This window comes from Natrix helvetica, assembly GCF_964273705.1.
Source record: "Natrix helvetica genome assembly, chromosome: W".
NCBI lineage: Eukaryota > Metazoa > Chordata > Lepidosauria > Squamata > Natricidae > Natrix > Natrix helvetica.
Genome location: NC_138555.1, coordinates 13,182,190 through 13,203,130, shown reverse-complemented (window position 1 = coordinate 13,203,130; position 20,941 = coordinate 13,182,190).

Sequence of the window (20,941 nt, the reverse complement as noted above, 5' to 3'; positions counted from 1 at the left end):
GTTCAAATGGGTATAAAGATTTATTTTTTATTTATTTTTTATTAGAGAGTTTTAATAAACTTTACAAATATATCCCCTTTCCCTCCACCCCGATCCCACCCCCCTCCAACCCTCCCTCCCCCCAACCTCCCAGAGCAAAATACAGGGTATAAACATTTAACAATCATACGCTAACATAAGCTAACTAACTTTAACATCATCATCCTCTTGTACTTTAACTCTTCTTTTGTTAAGCTAACTTTAGATAAATTATACCAATCCTTGTTCTTTCACTCATAAGCTAATTGGAATTTCTTAGTCCGATATTTATTTTGAATATATTCAATCGATCTTCTCCATTCCAACTTGTATTTCTCATCTGAATGGTCCTTGAGATATGCTGAGATTTTGGCCATCTCTGCTAAGTTTACTACTTTTAACATCCATTCTTGAATAGTAGGCAACTCTTCCTTCTTCCAGTACTGCACCACCAGCAATCTTGCTGCCGTTGTTAAATTCAGAATCAAATTAGTCTCTATAACTGTACAGTCTGTAATTATCCCTAACAAGAACAGCTGGGGAGTGAACTTTATCCTCTTTTTAAGAATATTGTGAATAATCCACCATATTTTTATCCATAATGCTTTAACTTTTTTGCAAGTCCACCATATATACGTAGCGTCAGCACAGTCACATCTCCAACATTTAGGTTGTAAATTCGGATACATACAAGCTAACCTTTTAGGATCTAAATGCCATCTATAAAACATCTTATGAAAATTCTCTCTCAAGTTTTGAGCTTGTGTAAATTTTACATTCCTTACCCAAATCTTTTCCCATGCTTCCATCATTATTGGTTCTTCAAAGTTTTGTGCCCATTTTATCATACAATCTTTAACTAACTCTGTTTCAGAATCCATTTCTATCAGTATATTATACAACCTTTTTATATGCATTTGACCCTGGTCCCTAATTTGTTTTACCAAATTATCCTCATTTTGCATGATACCAATTTTCTGATCTTTTTTCCATCTGGCCTGTAACTGTCCATACTGGAACCAGGTTTGAATTACCCTTTCCTCTCTTAGTACATTCAAAGGCTTTAACTGTAGTACACGTCTTTCTATGTTAAGAAGCTCTCTCTATATAATTACATCCTGTTTTTGTTCTATACTTATATTCTCTATTGCTTGTCTGGGCACTACCCACATAGGTATCTTATCATTTAACTTACATTGATATTTTTTCCAGACACGCAGTAGAGCATTCCTTAAAATATGGCTTTTAAAAATCTTGTCCACCTTCTTATCATATATTAAGTAAGCATGCCAACCGTATACCAAATCATATCCCTCAATATTCAGTATTCTATCCTCTGTTAAGTTAATCCAATCGCTGATTGTTGATAAAACTACTGCTAAATAGTATAATTTTAAGTTGGGCATTTTCAAACCTCCCCTTTCACGTATATCTTGCATTATTTTAAGTTTTATTCTTGGTTTCTTCCCTGCCCAAACAAAATTATTAATACCTTTCTGCCATTCTTCCAAATTTGCATCTTTTTTGAGTATTGGTATCATTTGAAAAAGAAATAGAAACTTGGGCAAAACGTTCATTTTTACTGCTGCTATCCTTCCCAGTTGTAGTTTTTTTCCATTTATTCATCTCTGTCTGTATTTTATGCCATAATGGTTCATAATTATACTTATATAGTTTCCCATTTGAGGTTGTAATATGAACTCCTAAATATTTTTTACTATCTCACATCCTGTTACTCTTTCTAATTCTTTTTGATTTATGGTCATATTTTTAACTATCATCTTTGTTTTCCCTAGATTCATTTTAAACCCAGATACTTGACCATATTGATTAATTATATTCATTAAACCTATAGCTGATTTCCCCAGTTGGGTTAAAGTTACAATCAAGTCGTCCACAAATGCTCGCACTTTATATTGATAATGCCTAATCTTAATTCCTTGTAGATCATCTGACCCACGTATTCTGTTCAACAATAACTCCAAGGTTAAAATGAACAATAATGGAGACGGGACACCCCTGTCTTGTTCCTTTTTCAATTTTAAAGGATTCTGTTAAGCTACCATTAACTATAATTTGTGCTGTCTGTTTCTGGTATATTGCCTTGATAGATTGTGTGAAATACTCTCCAAGCTGCATCTTTTGTATTATTTTCATTAGAAATTGCCAATTCACTCGATCAAATGCTTTCTCTGCATCTAAGAATATAAGCACTGCGGGGATTTGGTTATTCTTCCCCAAATATTCCAATATATTAACAATTTGTCTTACATTACTTTTTATTTGTCTCCCCTGTATAAAACCAGATTGATCATTGTGAATCGTTTGTTGTATAACTGACATCAGCCTATTTGCTAATATTTTAGCAAAAATTTTATAATCTGTATTAAGTAATGATATCGGCCTGTAGTTTTTTGGCTGAGTGTGATCCTGATCTTCTTTCAGAATCAGGGAAATAAAGGCTGTTCTCCAAGATGGTGGTACCCTTCCTTCCAATTGAATTTTATTAAATAATTCCTTAAGAGGTTCTACCATTTCTAATTGTAACTTTTTGTAATAAACTTCTGTCAATCCATCTGTACCAGGGGCCTTGCCAATTTTAACTGCTTAATAGCCAGGAGAGTTTCCTCCGTGGTTACCGGTTGATTCAGTCTTTCCCTTTGCTCATCTGTAACTATAGGGATTTTCCCTTTCTCCAAATATCTATATCTATACCTTGTATTTTATCACCAGCATAGTCTAGTATAGAATTCTAAAAAAGCCTTTTTAATCGTGTCTTGTTGATAGACTTTTTTACCTTTGTATTCTATTTTCTCTATAGTACGAAACCTTTGTTTCTTCCTTAACATGTATGCTAACCACCTGCCTGGTTTCTTTGCATTACAAAAAGTATTATGTTTAGCGTATAGCAGATTAGTGGCTACTTGATCTGACATCAACATGTTAATCTGCCCTCGGAGTAAAGTAATTGCTTCTTTTGTCTTCTTATCATCTGGGTTAGATATTAGCACCTGCTCTTTCATTTTTATCTCTTCTTCCAATTCCCTTCGCTTTTCTCCCTGTCTACGTCTATGTAGGTTATTTAAGTTTATTAAAACATCTCTCATATATGCTTTACTTGCGTCCCAAACCATTTCCATAGATGTCCCCTTATGCATATTAAAAGCAAAATATTATTTCAATAATTTTTTGCATTCTGTAACATTTCTCTCGTATCTAAATAGATTTTCATTTAACCTCCAAGACCACCTAGATCCCTCTCCATATTCCAATTCCATCCAAACAGGATTATGATCTGTTAAGAGTTCTCGGGCATATCTTCGTCTTCTTCACCCTGGAAAGAAAATCATTTGTAATTAGTATAAAATCAATTCTAGAAAAGGATTGATGCCTATCGGGGAAATAATGTAAAGTCCCGTTCTTTAAGATTCCGTTCTCTCCAGATATCTCTCAATTCCATATCATCTATCATGTCAAAAAAAGATTTAGGCAATCTTGCTCGTGTTTGAGTATTTTGCAAGAGTCTCTTCTTGTCCTTCATAGTGTCCAATACTCTGTTCCAATCACCCAGTAATATACACGATCTATAATCCCATTGTATTAATTTGGTATGAAGCAACTTGTAAAATTTTTCTTGTTGTTGATTGGGGGCATATACTCCTGTTAAAAGTATTTTCTTTCCTTCTATTAATAGTTCAATTGCAATATATCTTCCTTGAGGATCTGCTTCAATTAATTCAGCCTTTAAATCTTTTCTTAAGTATATAACTATACCATTTTTCTTCTCCGGAGCAGATGCCACAAAATGTAGTCCCAATCTTGCATTCATCAGATATTTCTGGTCCTGTGTTCTAATATGTGTTTCTTGCAGACAAATCACATCATTTTTAAATTGTTTCAGATAGTGGAATATTTTTTTCCTTTTTTGTGGTGAGTTTAAACCATTAATGTTCCAGGTTAGAAATTTAATTGTCATCTTCAGCCCCCTGAATCTTTTTAAGAGCTACCTGGAAATCCTGCTGGAATTTCATCTTTGGTCTGGCTCCCCCCACAGCTTCTGTATTTATGCTTATAGTTTCTTGAATTGTTGTCTGGGCTTGTTGCATCTTTAATTCTTGCTTTTTACGTTTGGTAACCGCTCGGGTTTGTCTTTGTTCCATGATTTCTTCTATCTCAAGTAATTCCAGGGTTTGAGTAGCACCCGCTTGTGCCTGGATATCTTCCTGTTTATCTTCCCCTGCTTCTTTTCTTGCTGTAGATCCTGGAGATGGAGGGTGTCCAGCCTTTAATACATTGCTGTAAAAATCTCTTGCTTTCCAGACTGAACTAAGACGATATCTTTCTCCTAAGTAATTCACCACCAATCCTTCTGGAACCTCCCATCTGTACTGTATCTGGTGAGTTCTGAGTTCATCCACTAGGAATGCATAATCCTTTCTAGATCTCAACATTTTAGGGGGAATTTCCTTTAATACTGTCACCTCGTGACCTGCAACCTGCAATTTGCTTTTATACGCCGCTTGTAATATCCCATTCCTTATTTTCCTGGTAACAAAATAAATTACAATATCTCTTGGTAGTTGTCTCCGTCTGGCAATCCATGAATTTACACGGTAAATTTTGTCCATCTGCCAGTCATATTCGGTCTTGGATTCACCAGTTAATTGGACAAAAGCTTCCGCAAATATCTCTTTTAAATATTCTTGGTTACTTTCTTTCAAGCCTCTTATTCTCAAAGCAAACTCCATAGCTCTATATTGTATCATTGTGACTTCTGCCTCTGACTTATCAATCTTGCTTTGAATGTCTACAACCTTGTTCTCCAAATTCACATTGGACTGATTGATTTCTTCCACTCTATCCTCCAGTGATGTTACGTAACCAAGCAAACCCTTAAATGTATCCACTATATCTTCCCTTATTTGCTGGTTGCGAGTTTGGATTAAGTCCTTAATTTCAGACATTTCGTTAGACACATCTTTAAGGGCTTTAGTAATTTTGCCTTCCAGAGCAGAAGCTTGTTCCTTTAAGGCATTTTGAAGGTTACTTTGAAGGGCTTCAAGTGTTAATGCTTTTGCTGGGGGAAATAAAGATTGCAATTTTTGTGTCTGGGCTGGAGAACTTCCAGCGCTCTTAGAGCCAGTTAATTTAGTTTGCTTTGAAGCCATTTCCGAATACTCAAATCAAACTTTTCAGCGGCCAAATTGCTTATCCAAAAAGTCCACCTAACCCCCAGACTTGTTAATTTTTATAGCTTGCTAGTCTCGAGCTCTTGATTCTTTTTACAACTTTAGCAAGCACTTAACAGATACTTGCTTCTTAAGTTTCACTTTCACCACGCCCTTTGATGTTCAGGTGCCATCTTCACTTTTATCCCCCTTAATCTTCACAGAAGGAAATTATAATAAATCTGAGTTAAGTTTTGTACTTCTGATTATAATCACTCCTGTCTTCGGTCCGCCTGCTTCTTATTCAAATGTAGATTAATGCGTTGATAGCAGGAGTGGTCGTGGTGCTTTGTTCTGCCGATGCAGAGACGCCCCGGGAGCGGAGCACTATCGGGCTGCAGGGGGGCTCTCGTCTTTCAACCCCCAGAATTACTCCTGTGGGTCTAAGGGAGCTCTACCCTTACCCTGTTGCTCACCTCCCCCTCTTTTCCTGAGGGGAGAGTTTTCAAACTGCCAGACAGCTGATTTACGCTGTTCTAGCAGCCTAACGCGATCTCGGGGCTGGCGTTCCCAAAGGAACGTCCATCAGCACCTACGTTGCCACCGGAAGTCCAAATGGGTATAAAGATTTATTGTTAGCTTAAACTCTACAAGAATCTGAACTACTAAGGATCAATGGCAATTGGCGGAAGTTAAGAATAGAAAGGAATTCAAGGTGGTCTGGACTTAGATCTCTTGTGAGGGCAAAGGGAGTTATGACTGATGACATCTTTGACCCCTCCCTCAAGCTCAGCCTAGTCAATTAAATTCCCAACTTTCAGATGTATCAATTTCAATTCCCAGAATTCTCAGCAACAGTCAAGGTGGCTGGAATATTGACCTCAACAGGATTACGGTACAGCATAAATCAGTGGTGTCCATGGTCCAACTGTTCTTACCGAAGAAATATTATGACTTTAGTTACTGGTATAATTATAGGTGCTGCAATTGAACATTCTCCAGTTTGGTTGCGGCAGAGTCCAAGAATGGGTTAATATGTCCTTGCTGCCCAGAGACTGAGTCATCAACTTTAGCCACACCTCTGTTGCCTCTCTGCCTGGCTCCAGTTTCGACTCCATCTTTGCCCAATAGACATATAATTTTGAACTCTCCATTGGACTCTCCGATTAACTTAGACTGGCTGGGAGGTGATCGAAGCAGCATGCGTTTACACCCCCACCCCCACCCCAGCAGCTCACTTAGGTCAGGCCGCTTATTTCATTCGGCTAGCTCACCGCCCACCACATCACAGCCCTCTTGGTCCCAGAGAGCTAAGGACACAAAGCGGAACTGCCGGCAGCTTCTCAGGAGGGGGTGGCCTCCCTGGAACTTACAGCACTCGGAATCACCGGCACTTCATTTGAATCTTCCCCCACCGCTGCGAGCCAGCTGGGAAGTCCCTGCCTCAGTTTGTCCCAGGCACACTCAACTTGTCTAGGCCAGCCTGTGCACAAATAACAAAAACGCTCAGGAACCTCTATTTGTGAGTAAACCTCAGCTTTATTCATGTCACATACAGGACCTTAGCACACGAGTAGGGTAACCAATTAAAGCCAGCGCTGGGAGCCTCCACCTGCCAGCGCTTCTTATAGGTTCCCAGTAGCCACCGTCCGGTGTTGCTCCCTCACACAGCTGATTTAGTCAGTTCAAACAGCCGACCCGGATGCTCAGCACGGTGCTGGTACCGGGGGGGGGGGGGGGCTGACATGATGTCATCACCCATCGACGCTTCCGGCAAACTCCACACCAAGAGTGAGTCCTTGCAGCCACTTCAAGCCTCCGCAGACTGTAGACACCTTCGCAATGGAGGTAACGCTCTGCACCGGATCCAAGGCCACCCGCAGTCAATCCCCCCCTGCCCCCCAGGTAATGTCGAGCCTCGGACTAGGGCTGGACAGGTGGCCCCTCTACCAGGGGTCCACCTGAAAGACAAAAAGTAGAAGGGTTAGCATCAGGTACCCGGTCTGCCCCCCCCCCCCGGTTTATGCAGGTATGTCCAATGGAATTTGCATTAGCCTGCGACCCCTGACATCAGGAGATGCCACCCAGAAAGCTTCACTGAGAGAATACCCCTTCCACCTCACTAGGTATTGGAGCTTTCCCCTGTAGAGGTATGCATCCAATATACTGTCTACTTCATAGTCGTCTGAATCCACAGGCAGGTGGATTCACCACAGGTGCACTCGGGATGGAGCTCTCAGGTTTCTGAAAGATGCCCTAATTGATTCATGAGTCTCGAGCCAAGTTTCCAAAGAAAACCAGTCATTTATTAGGAGCAGCATTTTGGCAATACCGTATTGCAGTCAGATCTGAGCCTCATTTGAATTATAGCTGAACTTTACCCCTGTTCCTTCCCTCCCCTCAGTCTCTGTCATAAATCACATTCCCAAATGAGGTGCACACCTCTCAAGCCTGCTGTAGTGATCTGAGATCCGACTCTAGCCGAAAGTATGCGTGGAATGTGCTTCTCTCCTTTCCTCACCATGGCAACTATGAGTTGACATTCGGCTCCCCTCACTTTCCAAAAGCAACCTGTGTGAAGCACAAACAATTTGAGTACAGGTACAGGATTTAAGGCTACGTCCTCCCCCAAGGTCATGGAATTTTGCTATAAGCCAATCAGCCTGGATATTTCTACCCTTTACCCAAGATACCTCTGACAAAGGGTAGCACTTCCACTTGATTAAGTATTGGAGTTGTCTCCTGTGCTACCTCGAATCAAGGATCTGTTGCACCATATAATGGGTTTGGCCCCGAGTCCCTGCGGGGAGAGGGGGGCGGTATATAAATTTAATAAAACTCAAACTCAAACCCCTATGGGACGAAGTCCATGCCGCTTACTACTTCAAATGATGTTAGTCCCGTGCTACTGTGAACAGCATTATTGTACGCGACCTCAGCAAAAGACAGAAGGTCTGCCCAATTGGACTGCTAATAGTTCACATAGCACCTCAGGTATTGCTCTACCATGGTGTTCAGTCTATCTGCCCCTCCATTGGTGCTCGGGTGAAAAGCCGAGCTAAGGCCCTGGGATGACCCAATGGACCGCAGGAACTCCCTCTAGAACTTAGCCGTAAACGGGACCCCTCTGAGATAATTCTTCGAGGTACTCCATGCAGGTGGTAGATGTGCTTCAGGAACAGTTTGGCCAGCTGGTGAGCTGAGGGTAGTCCGCTGCAGGGTATGAAGTGTGCCTGTTTGGAGAACAGGTCTATTACTGTGCAAATCACCGCGTTTCCCCCACTTTTTGGTAACTCTACTATAAAGTCTATTGGGATCTCCTCCCACGGCCTCGTTGGCTCTACTACTGGTTGCAGCAGTGCAGGGGGTTTTCCCGGTCATCTCTTCATTGTGGCACAGATGGTGCAACTTTTCACGTAACTATCCACATCTTTCTTTCTCGCAGGTCGGCGGACGGACAGGAAGGGCCCGGATCCGAAGGAGCTCCGGATCCACGAGGCCCAGGGAGACCAGGCCACGGAGGCAGAAAGAGAGAGAGAGGCAATTCACCCAACTGTGAGTACTGCGATGGCGGAGGCCACGCAGTACTCCCAACTCTCCAAGGCCTTCCGATCCAGGCGTGAGACCCTCCAGGGGGGCAGGCCCAGGGCCCAGGGGGAGCTCACTTCCTAGGAAGTGTTCCTCCAAATCCTCTAGAAGGGAGAGGCCTAGGCAGGAGGCCCCCTCTACCAAGGCTACCAGCAGGAGGGCTAGGGATGGCATCAGCCCCTCCCCAGCTAGGTCACGTTCTCCCCACAGGCCTCCTTTGCTCTCACAGGAACCTGGCTCTCCAGGTCCAGAGAGACGTTCCAGAGAACGTAGCCTCCTGTCCCCCCCTCTATCCCCCTCTCATTCACCGAGAGCGAGGGGGGACCCCTTTGGTCGCAGGGCAGGAGGTTCCCCCAGGCAGCATTTGGCCCCTCAGGCCCCTGAGCCCAGGGACAACAGGGGCCCCCCTATTCTTACCCCGGCCTATCCAGAGCTACCTGAAAGTTTCCAGAATGTGCTGGCCAGGGCCATAGCAGAGGGCATTACCTCAGGCATGCAGCACCAATTTCAGGGTGCCAGGGCCCGGTCTACCCGTGGGGCTCCACCGGATCGCACAGCCAGGCCTGAGTCTATAGTCCCCAGGGACTCTCAGGCCTCATCGCCTTCCACTGCCAGCGAGGGCTCAGAGTCGGGGGGGGGGGTGGAGGAACAGAAGGATCTGGGGTTTTCAGAAGATAAGGATCTCTCTACCCCCGAGACCCCCTCCTTTGCAGGGTTGTTCCCTCCCTCGTTGTTTAGTTCTCTTCTGCGCAAGGCTAAGGCCACAGCAGACCTGGATCCTCCTCCAGCTACTAGCCAGACTCCCACCCCTAGTACTAGTGGAGGGAAGAAAAAGCAGGGCCCCTTTTACAGGCCCCAGGTAGAGAAGGAGGAGATTCCCACCCCGGACCTCTTCCTCGAGGTGCTGAAGTCCCAGTGGGCCAAACTGGGTTCCTTCCCCACTCCTGGGAGTAACGACTGTAAATTCTACAACTTAAATGCAGCCTTTGACCAAGCCTTGGAGGTGCCTGCCGTGGACGCTCCAGTGGCAGCCTTGGCCTCCGCTTCCTCCGTAATAACAGGAGACATCTCCAGCTGTCTCAAGGCAGAGGACAGGAGAGCGGAGCTGGTCATGCGGAGGACCTTCCAGGCCACCTCATGGGCCATCAAGGCGGCGGCGACCGCATCCTTTTTTAATAGATCGACCATTTTGTGACTGGAGCAGATCCGGGATAGGATGCCTGCTTCAGATGTAAGGCTCCAGCAGGACATCACAAAGTTGCTGGCGGTGACCCAGTTCTCAGCCGACGCAACCCTGGATGCGGTAAAGTATTCCTCTGGGGCCCTAACATCCTCAGTGGCGTCCAGACGCCTTTTATGGCTTCGTCATTGGCAGGCCATCTTCCGGGCGAAGTGGCCCCTGGCGGAGGCGGATTACGCAGGAGACAAGCTCTTCGGACCCGCTTTGGACCCCATCCTCGTCGAGGATAAGAATAAGAGAAAGGTCTTCCCGTCCACCACCACACGCGCAGTCCACCGAGCGACGCCATACGCCAGGAGAGCCTCATACCAAGCACCGGAGCAGGACAACCAGACACAAAGGTACTTGGCTCCCAGGTACTCCAGACAGGGGGACAGGCAGTTCTCCAGGGAGAGGTTCAGACCCCAGCAGGCCGGTAAGCGGCCCTTTTGAGGGGGGGGCGCTCTTTCCACAGGGGTAAGTGAATCGGGCTCGAATCTACCCATCGGCAGTCGCCTCTCTTTTTTCACAGACCGCTGGGAAGGCATCACCTCGGATGCCTGGGTTTTTTCAAACAATCAGATCGGGACTCCACCTGGAGTTCCGCTCCCTTCCACCCAGTAGATTCCGCACCTTTCCCTCCTCCAAGAACCCGGCTAAGCGCGTCCTCATGCGCGAGGCCATCCGTCACCTCCTGGACATTAGCGCCATAGAGCCAGTTCCGGAGGAGGAGAAGGGATCAGGGTTCTACTCACATCTTTTCCTAGTCCCCAAAGATTCAGGGGGGTGGAGAGCCATCCTAGACCTCAAGCTCTTGAACTCCAGAATAGTTTACCGCAAGTTCAAGATGGCCTCCCTCAAATCCATTCTGGAGGGGGTCAGGCAGGGGGATTTCCTAGCTTCCATCGACCTCACGGAGGCCTACCTTCACATTATGATTGCCCCTGACCATCGCAGTTTTCTCAGATTCTCCCACTAGGGAGACCACTACCAGTACAGGGCTCTTCCCTTCGGGCTGGCATCAGCCCCCAGAACCTTCACCAAGGTAATGGCCGCGGCCGTGGCCTACCTCCGTTCCCTCCCGGCAAAGGCACACGTGAACAAGCAGGGAGGTACCCACTCCATGGCTCTTCGCGACGAAGCAAAGCGCCTGGGGTGCTGGGTAGAGCGGAACCTCCTGTCGATCCGAGCGGAGCACATCTCCGGAGTGGAGAACCAGCAGGCGGACTGGCTCAGCAGGGAGACGGTAGACCACGGGGAGTGGCAACTTCATCCCAGCATCTTCGCGCAGATCAGCCAGAGGTTTGGCCAGCCGATGATAGACCTCTTCGCCTCTCCATCGAACGCACAGGTTCTGGATTTCATATCCCGGTTTCCATCCCGGGAGGCGGTGGACACCAACACACTACGCTGCAGGTGGCCAGCAGGCCTTCTGTACGCTTTCCCCCCGCTCCCTCTCATACCAGGGGTCATGAGGAAGCTAGTGACAGAGATCATCCTAGTAGCCCCGCACTGGCCACGACAACCCTGGTTCGTGGACCTGGTGGAGCTGTCGGTCCTCCCTCCTTGGCGGATTCCACAGGGGAGGGTAGAGCTGCGCCAGGGGAGTCTGATCCACCCAGACCCAGAGTGGCTCAATCTGACCACCTGGCGCTTGAGCGGGAACAATTGAGGGTGTCCCAGATCTCTTCCAGAGTCATCAGCACCCTGAAGGCTTCCAGAAGGAGATCGACCACCCACATTTACGACGCTATGTGGGCTGCCTTCGCCAGCTGGTGCCAAGTCAGGCAGGTAGAACCTTCATCAGCCTCCGTACCCCAGGTACTGGACTTCCTCCAGGACGGATTGGAGAAAGGTTTGGCGCACAACACCCTACGCAGGCAGGTCTCGCCCCTAGCTACCATCCTCAAGGGGGAGGGCTCCCAGTCCCTTTCCCAGGTTCCAGTCATCAAAAGATTCCTCAAGGGGGCGGCCAACCTCCGGCCTCCAGTAGTCCACCGGTTCCCCTCTTGGGATCTCCCCACGGTCCTCCAGGCCCTCCTGGAGCTGCCCTTCAAGCCCCTCAGGAAGGTTAGCCTTCAACTTCTCACCCTCAAGGTGACCTTCCTCGTGGCGATCACCTCGGCCAGGAGGGTCTCCGAGATTAACGCCTTGTCATCTAGGGCAGACCTCTGCACCTTTTACAATAACAGGGTCGTTCTCAGGCTTGACCCAGCCTTCATGCCCAAGGTCAGGGGGCAGGAGGTCATTCTCCCGGACTTCTGCCCTCACCCATCCTCCGAGAGGGAGAAGTCCTGGCACCGACTAGACGTTAGAAGGTCCCTGCGCATCTATCTCAAGCGCACAGCCCCCTTCAGACGGTCGGAGGCTCTCTTTGTCTCCTTCCACACTTCAACCAAGGGCGCCAAGGTCTCGCCTACCACCATCAGCAGGTGGATCAGGTTGGCCATCTCCAAGGCCTACGAGGCCCGAGGGCTGCCCGTACCACAGGGCATTACCGCACACTCCACCAGGAGCGCGGCTACTTCAGCGGCCTGGGCCACCCAGGCTCCCATCGAGGACATCTGCCGAGCTGCAGCCTGGTCCTCTCCGTCAGCCTTCATCAGGCATTACCAGCTTGATACCTATGCCTCGGCCAAGGCATCCTTTGGGAGGCGGGTCCTTCAGGGTGTCCTGGGCACTCAGGAGACTCAGGCCCAATAATCCCTCCCATGGACATCTAGCTTTGGTATGTACCATACAGTGACTCCTCCCACACCCCACCTCGGAGACTGTCAGTTGGTCCTATCTGAACTGCATGTCTCGAGGGTGGTGTGGGAGCAGTCACTTCCCGCCCAGCAGGCGCCAGCGCCGGGCCTGAGTAAGCAACCACAGACCATCCAAGGTTCAGGAAGGGAAGCTGCCGTTGGTTTTTTCTTCTCTTCCCTTCCAGGTCCTTCTTCCGAATCATCGGTTGATCTGGGGAGTCACCAGGAGGAGCAGAGGGAGTGTCCTCAGATTACCTCAGTCTCCAGGCAATTGGGCCATAACAATACCCATACAGTGACTGCTCCCACACCACCCTCGAGACATGCAGTTCAGGTAGGACCAACTGACATTTTCCCAGTCATCTCTTCATTGTGGTGCAGATGGTGTAACTTTTCACATAACTGTCCACGTCTTTCTTTATGCTGGGCCACCAGAACTGCCTCTGAGCTAAGTGTAAAGTCTTTAGGAACCCAAAGTGGCCTGCCAGTTTGGCGTCGTGGCTCCTCTGGAGAATTAGTTTGTGTAGGGATTCCAGGATGTAGAGTTTTGTCCCCTTCCATGCGAGGTCATCTCTTTTTGTCAAGAGATGTTTGGTTATCTCGGAACCAGGGGTCTGCTAGAACTTAGAACTTAGAACTGAGGAGAAACTTCCTGACAGTTAGAACAATTAATCAGTGGAACAGCTTGCCTCCAGAAGTTGTGAATGCCCCAACACTGGAAGTCTTTAAGAAGATGTTGGATAGCCATTTGTCTGGAACGGTATAGGGTTTCCTGCCTAGGCAGGGGGTTGGACTAGAAGACCTCCAAGGTCCCTTCCAACTCTACTATTGTATTGTATTGTATTGCTAGCAGTTCAGTTTTGAGTCTCGTGGTTAGGTCGCCTGCTGATTGGTCTTGCCAGTCATGGCGTTGTCGTCTGGTGGTCACTTGGGCAGCTATTTGAGTAGGGGGAATGATGGCATCCATCACTTGCTCCCATTTGCATTTGTGCTGGGGCATGCAGGAGAGGGCGTCAGCTAGAAAGTTCCTCCCCCCTGGGATGTGCTTTAGTATGAAGTTGAAATGGTTGAAGTATTGAGCCCATCGGACTTGTTTGGGTGACAGTTTCCGTGGGGTCCTAAGCGCCTCCAGATTTTTGTGGTCAGTCCAGACTTCAAACAGTTTCTGGCCCCCTTCCAACAGGTGCCTCCAGGTTAGCAGTGCCCATCTCACCATGAAATCATCCTTTTCCCATGCGGCCCATCGTCTCTGTGTCTGTGAGCTTGCGAGAGGTGTAGGCTCAGGGTTGTAAGTTGCTCGGGGTCAGGATGCTTCAGCACCGGCTCCTTTGCAAACATTTCTTTTAGTGTTTCAAACGCCTCTTGGCAGGTGAGGTCCCACTGCAGGGGTTGTCCCGGATGAGGTTTCGTTCCTGGGCTCCCTGTATTCAGGAGGTCTGTCAGGGGTTTGGCAATCTTCACAAAGGAGGGGATGAATTGACTGTAGAAGTTTGCGAACCCTAGGAAGCTTTGTAGCTGTCTGCAGGTGTGACGGTGTTACCAGCTTAGGAAGGCTTGCATTTTGGCTGGGTCCATCTCTATTCCCTCATTTGACACTCCGTAACCTAGGTAGTCTAACCGTGCATGGTGGAATTCACATTTTGATACCTTGACGTACAGGTTGGCTGCCAGAAGTTTGTCCAGTAGTTGGCGGACCAGGGGTACGTAGTCATCAATGGTCTCAGTGTAGATAAGGATGTCATCTAGGTAGACGAGGACCCCCTTGTAGAGGTGCTCGTGCAGCACCTTATTTATTAACTGCATGAACACCACTGGGGCTCCCTGCAGTCCAAAAGGCATCACGTTGAATTGGAAGCTCCCTAGGGGGCAGTTGAATGTTACTTTCCACTCATCTCCTTCCCTGATGCATACTCGGTAGTATGCTTCTCTGAGGTCTAGTTTGGTGAAGACTTTTCCCTTGGCCAGGTGAGATAGCATGTTCTTCATGAGGGGGAGGGGGTATAGGTTGTGTACACACATGGCATTGATTCCTCTAAAGTCCACACAGTCTCATAGTTCTGTCTTTTTTTTTCTTTGAAGAGGACTGGTGCTGCAACCCGTGACTTGGCTGGCTTGATGAACCCTCATGCTAGATTTTTGTCTATGTATTTGTGCATTTCTTGCATTTCCCGGGGTGTCATGGTGTACAGTTTGGGCTTGGGTAGTTTGCGCAATCTGCCTCACCGGGGGGGGGGGGGAGAATGTTGCACTGGTCTCGCTGAATACTTCTGCGAGGTCCTGATATTCCCCTGGGATCTGTTCGGTCTCTGGAGTTTTGTCGGATGTGGCTGCCAGTTGTTCTGGTGTGCTCTTTTGGGGGGGTTCCCTGCTTGGGGGGTGTTTTTGCTTGCTGGCGTGTAAGGGGTTGGGGCTCCTTTTCTATCCTAAGTCTGCAGGTACCCCCTTGCCACCAGATGGTCGGACCACACTTGTCTAGCCAGGAGAGTCCCAGTATGACTGCATCTGTCATTTTGGGAACTATTACAAATTAAATGACTTCCCACTGATCTGCTAGCTCTAGTCTCACTGGTTCGGTCAGGTGGGTGGCATAAGGCTCACCCCATTAGGGACCCATCGACCTGTTCAAACTGGATTGGGTGGACCAGTCTTTTTGCTCTGATCCCCAATTTTAGGACTGTGGTCAGGTTGATCAAGCATCTAGTGCAGCCTGAGTCTATTAGGGCTTGAAAAGTCCCCTGGCTTCCTGTTTTTGGGGCTGGGAGGCATATTGGGAAAATGAATGGGTGAACTGGTCCTCTCACCATTGGGTCGTTTTCATCGCCACTGCCATAGGATTCTGGTCACGTGCAATCTGCTGTTGACTTTTATTGCTACTCGGAACCACTAAGAGAGTCAGTTTGGGATGTTGCGGTAAGCAGTTACTTGGGCAATCTGCTTGTCCAGGCTTGTTCTGAAAAAATGCACTAACAGACACTCTGGTAAAGGGGATAGCGTTCCAATGGCTCTCCTAAATGTGGAGATGTGCTCTTTGATGGGGTGGGCCCTCTGCTTTATGTCGCTGAGCTCATCTTCCGCATACAGGCCCTCCTCCACCTCCTCAAATCTGGCCTCTAGCAGTCGTAGGAAGTCATCTACACCTTGTAGTTGGGGGGCTCTCCTCTTGTGTAGGACTGCTAGCCATTCCCTTGCTTCTCCCTCTAGTCCCTCTGCATATTTACTATTGCTCTAGGGGATGAGTAGAGGTGTCCATAGCATTCTAGGTGGATTTCAGCTGAGTCAAGGAATAGGGTTAACTGATCTGAGTCCCCATCAATCTTTCCCCTGAACCGGGGCTGTTCGTTCAGCACTGCTCCCCCCTCCTCCTGTTGGCCTCTGTATGCTTGTGCTTGATATGTCAGGCCATATTCCTCAGCTCTAGTTCGGAGGGAGGAAGGGGGTTGTCTGCCCTGGGCAGCCTGCCTGCTATGTGGGAGAGGCACTGGTTTCAGCCTCCTTCTGATGGGTGGAGATGGGGGGCTGTATTTCCGTCTGCTTCTTGTCACCTCAAAAGGATCCACTGCTCCTCCCCTCTCTTTTGGCCTGCATAATGGCCTTTTGTTCACGGAGGGTGGCCTAGTAAAATTCCTCCCTCCGTTGCTCTATGGAACTCCCCAGGGGCTCCATCAGGGGCTTTGGGGACCTGTCTGGGTTCCGGTCCAGCATCCACTCCACTCTTCCCAGCTTGCTCAGGACCCGTCCCTTTTTCTGGGCATTGGGGTGGGGGAATCTGCTTGTTTTTAGGGGGAAGATGAGTGTCTGTTTGAGTGAGTGAATCATGTGACTGCAGGGAGGAAGGTGCTCCAGCCCTACTCATGGGTAAATCTGCTTGTTTTTAGGGGGAAGTTGAATGTCTGTTTGGGTGAGTGAATCATGTGACTGCAGGGAGGAAGGTGCTCCAGCTCACCTCATGGATGAATCTGTTTGTTTTTAGGGGAGGGGAGAGTGGCCATTTGATTGAGTGTAAGTGGGAAATTTTGTTAGCTGTGTGTGTGGGAAAAGAAACCGGTTAGATGGTGTCCGTTAGCCTTGGAATGCAACCCATGTAGGAGAAGGAAAACTCCAATCTCAAACCTCCACTGCCTTGTGGCTATACCCATCTGTGGGAAAGGCTTCAGGAGTCAAGCTCGAGCCAAAATCTGGAGCAGGAGTCCTGGAGTGAGGAGGAGTGCTGGAGGAGTAATACCTGCCTAAAAAACCTTGGTCCAGATGGCCCAGCTGGTAGCACCTTGTAAGGCCCCCTTTCCAGGGTTACAGGAGAAGGCGGTCAACGGTTTTGAAGGCCCCAATGGCAGATAAAACGGCAGAACCATCTTCTAGGAGAAGGGAAACTCTAACTTCAAACCTCCACTGCCTTGTGGCTACATCCACTACTGGAAAAAGCTTCAAAAGTCAACCTTGAGGCAAAACCTGGAACCAGAGTCCTGTAAACAGTTAGTGACTGTGTACAATCACATTCTGGTAACTCCTGTGACACACCTGGAACCAATCATATCGGCTCTGCCGTTCCATTGAACTATTTCAGTGACGTGGAGAGGGGGGATCTACTGCTTGGGTAACAGTCTATCCTCCATATTAATCTACTCAGGCCTCGTGCTCTGGAGAGGACACTCCAACTTTGCATACTGCAGTGAAACAACACGGAAAGTTGCAGTTACCAGTTATAAGTCTTTGCTTGATTGGTGTAGAGCGTGACTCCAGGGGCCACTTTTGATGGTGGGAGAGGTAATTGTACCTCACTGGGCAGCTACCGCCCGCCTTAAACTGGGCAGCCCCCAGCCAGTAAGGTGCTGCCCCGCCACGGTCTGCTAAACTCACAGGATGCGTGAGGTTTAGGGTCAAAGCCGACAAGCAGATGGATAACTCTGCACCATGCAACAACTATAAGAAAACTTTAGCTCTAAAGCTGGGCACTTGGAATGTTTGGAGAATGACCCCTGGCCTTTCCGACGATTTGCAAGAAATAGATGAACTACGTAAGACAGCTGTCATTGACATGGAGCTGAGCAGACTGCAGATGGACATCGTTGCCCTCCAAGAGACAAGGCTGTCAGACTCCGGATCTGTTAAGGAGAGAAACTTCTTGTTCTTCTGGCAGGGAAAACCATCAAATGACACTAGGGAATATGGGGTTGGCTTTGCGGTCAGAAACACCCTACTAGGATTCATTACTCCACCTGGTGCAGGAAGTGAAAGAATTCTGTCCTTGCAGCTCCACTCATCAACAGGACTGGTTACACTTATTAGCGCATATGCACCGACATTATCATCTTCAGTAGAATCCAAAGACAAATTCTACTACGATCTGGCTGCTACTATCAAGAAAATCCCTGAGAAGGACTTCCGGTTCCGGCTGCGGATGGCGACGGGCATGCTTTGCTCGCCCCCGCTCTCCTGGTGGGCTCCCCTTTGATCGGGGGGACACAGGAAGCCTTGGAGGGGCTCCTGCTGAGGGGGCGGTGTAGCGGGGGATCCCCTGTGTCGGCAGCGGCCGGGGGGGCTCCCCGCATCGCCCTAGGCATTGGGAGGCAAATGGGGAGGCGCTTCGCGTGGAGGCAGCTGGACGAAAATGAAAATTTGAAGGACGCAGTTACAATGTGGTGAGATGGGGATCTCCCCCGTTCCCTTTTATGATTGAAAGAAGAACAAAAGGACTGTCAGCTTCCTAGAAAAAAAACTTTCAACTTGCCCCTGGGAAGTGCGGCTGGAGGGAGGGGGATTTCCCCCCCCCTTGGACAAGCGGCTTTAAACTGTTTTGCTCTCTGCCCCCAGAGAAGGAGGAGGGGGGGGAGCCTTGGAATGAAGTCACGCTCATAACAAACAGCAGATTTATTTTACTGCAATTGTGGAAATGAGGTGATGATCTGTTTTTTTCTGAAAACTTTGAAAACTTTTGGCTTGTTGTCTTCTGATCCCGGAGCTGGCAGGGCAAGATGGCACACTTCCGTTGTCTTTATGTACTTTGAAATTTGACTCCACCCACAGAAACTGCTGGCATCTTGTCTTTGTCTCTGTGACACTCAGAGAAATCTCTTGTTACACTCTACCCTGGACTTGGAACAAAGGATTTTATTGTTTTATTGCCTGGAACTAAAAGGTCCTCATTTGTCTGGACTCCCTGCCTCGCGGTCTCTCTTGGCTATCCACCTTCCCAATTGTTTTCTCTCTGCATTGATACAGTTATCTCTGAGCTTTGCTCATTACAATGCCACCTAAAAGACCACCACCGGGGAAACCGGGTTTTGCTGGCTCCGCCCCAGCATCATCAACGTCCAGCCCCAGTGGACAACAGACGCTAACAGCTTTGTTCCAGCCTAAGCCCCCTGAGGTGGACTTTCAACAGATGTTTCAACAACTCTTAAAGGGGCAGGAGGACTTAAAAAATCAACTGAAGGAAATGAACGAGCAGCTCAGAGAGAATCAAGATTGAACGAATCAAAATTCACAGACTGGAACTTTTGGAGGAGGGGACGGCTGAGATGAGGGGGGAGGTGAAGGGGGTCCAGAGAGGAAACCAAGAACTTGGAATTTTTCCATGGAATTTTTCCATGGAGAGGAGGCAAGAATGAGTCACATGTCACCTTCGGCCTAGTCAGAGAAGTGAAAATACAAAAAGATGCAGCGTTGGCATGATGGTAGCAAGAGACACTCTGATCTGCAGTCTCCTGCTTCTCAGAGGAGCTGTAGCTGACTGGCAGGACTTAACACCTCACAATTACAACACTGTCTTGTATCTTATGGGTTCTTCTGTGAGGTGCTGAATACCTACCAGGAAGATTTCAATAGCCCCCAAGACGTACATAGAAGCAGCAAAGGTAGTGCGGAGATAGAAGCAGAGTCCTACAGCTCCTCCAAACTCAGGGCCCAGGGCTCGTGAAATCATGAAGTATTATCCTCCAGCTGCGGAGAGGCAACAGAGACAGAAGATGCAGAGCAAAGGTGGTATTCTACCGGTTTGGACCAGTTTGCCCAAACCAGTAGTGGAAATCGCAGGCGACCCCGCCCACCCACCCCTGCTCTATGGCATCCCATTTAGGCCCTTTTTTTGCCAAAAGTGCATGCATGGAAGGCTGTGCGCATATGCAGAGGTGGTGCATGTGAGTGAAGCGAGCGTGCACGCTCACAATTGCGAACCGGTAGGGAAGGTAAGTGAATGCCACCCCTGATGCTGCTTTTTCACTCATTACAACCCCCTCACTTTTCAGAAGCACCTGCCCTGTGGCTTTCAAAAACAAACTCAAGTGAGGAGGCGGGGCTGACGTCGCTACAACACAACATGCAATCTTGGAGCTCCAGGATTGCTGTTGATATCTCTGTTCCTGGACGGTCCTTTTGGACCTAAACTGTCCCGAAGAGATGGTGATAGAGAAGAGCATGTCCTGCTGATCTCAGGGACATCGCAAAGTCCCTGACCGATCCAGGAGAAAGCTCTTTTTGCCAGCTACAAGAGAAGCAGCCTTCAATCTGCATAAGGTTGGGACAGACCCCTGAACGGAAGCTAAGCAGGAGAGAGAGTGTGTCGAAATTGGTGAGATAAATTTTACTATTAGAGAAGAGAACACCCAAAAGACTTAGAGTAAAGTTAAAATTGAAGATAGAAGAGAGTAAGCGGCGAATTAGCCTGAATTATAACTATTGTGTTATTCTTTTTTCTTTAATTTTGTTTCTTTTTTTATGGAGGAATTTTTACAAATGCCTCTTACTTTTAAATTGGACTGGTCTTTTTTTTCTTCTTCCTCTATTTTTCTCCATTATTTGTATTTGTGGATTAAGACCCTCTTCCTTCTGGATGTTCGGCTGGATCAGAATTGCTAAGCATTTTAAACATTTTTTTTCCTTTTCTCAAACTTGGAGCTTAAAGAGAGAGCTAAAAACAGAGGAAAAAGGAGTAACACTGCCATCTAGAGGCTGGAGGCTTGGTTACATCTGCTATTTCAAGGCAATTGGCTTTGCTTACCGAAAGGGACAGAGAGAAAATCACGTCTTGTTTATACAGGTGCTCTTTTGAAGTAAAGAGAAAGCCCTGACTTGAAAGATTACACTGAATTTATTTGAAACCTAGCAAAAAGTCTTGGATGTCCTAGTGGCAGTGTTTACAACCTGGAAAAATGGCACAATATGAAGAAGAGGAGGAAATAACTTTGCAAAGAATTATGCTAGAAATT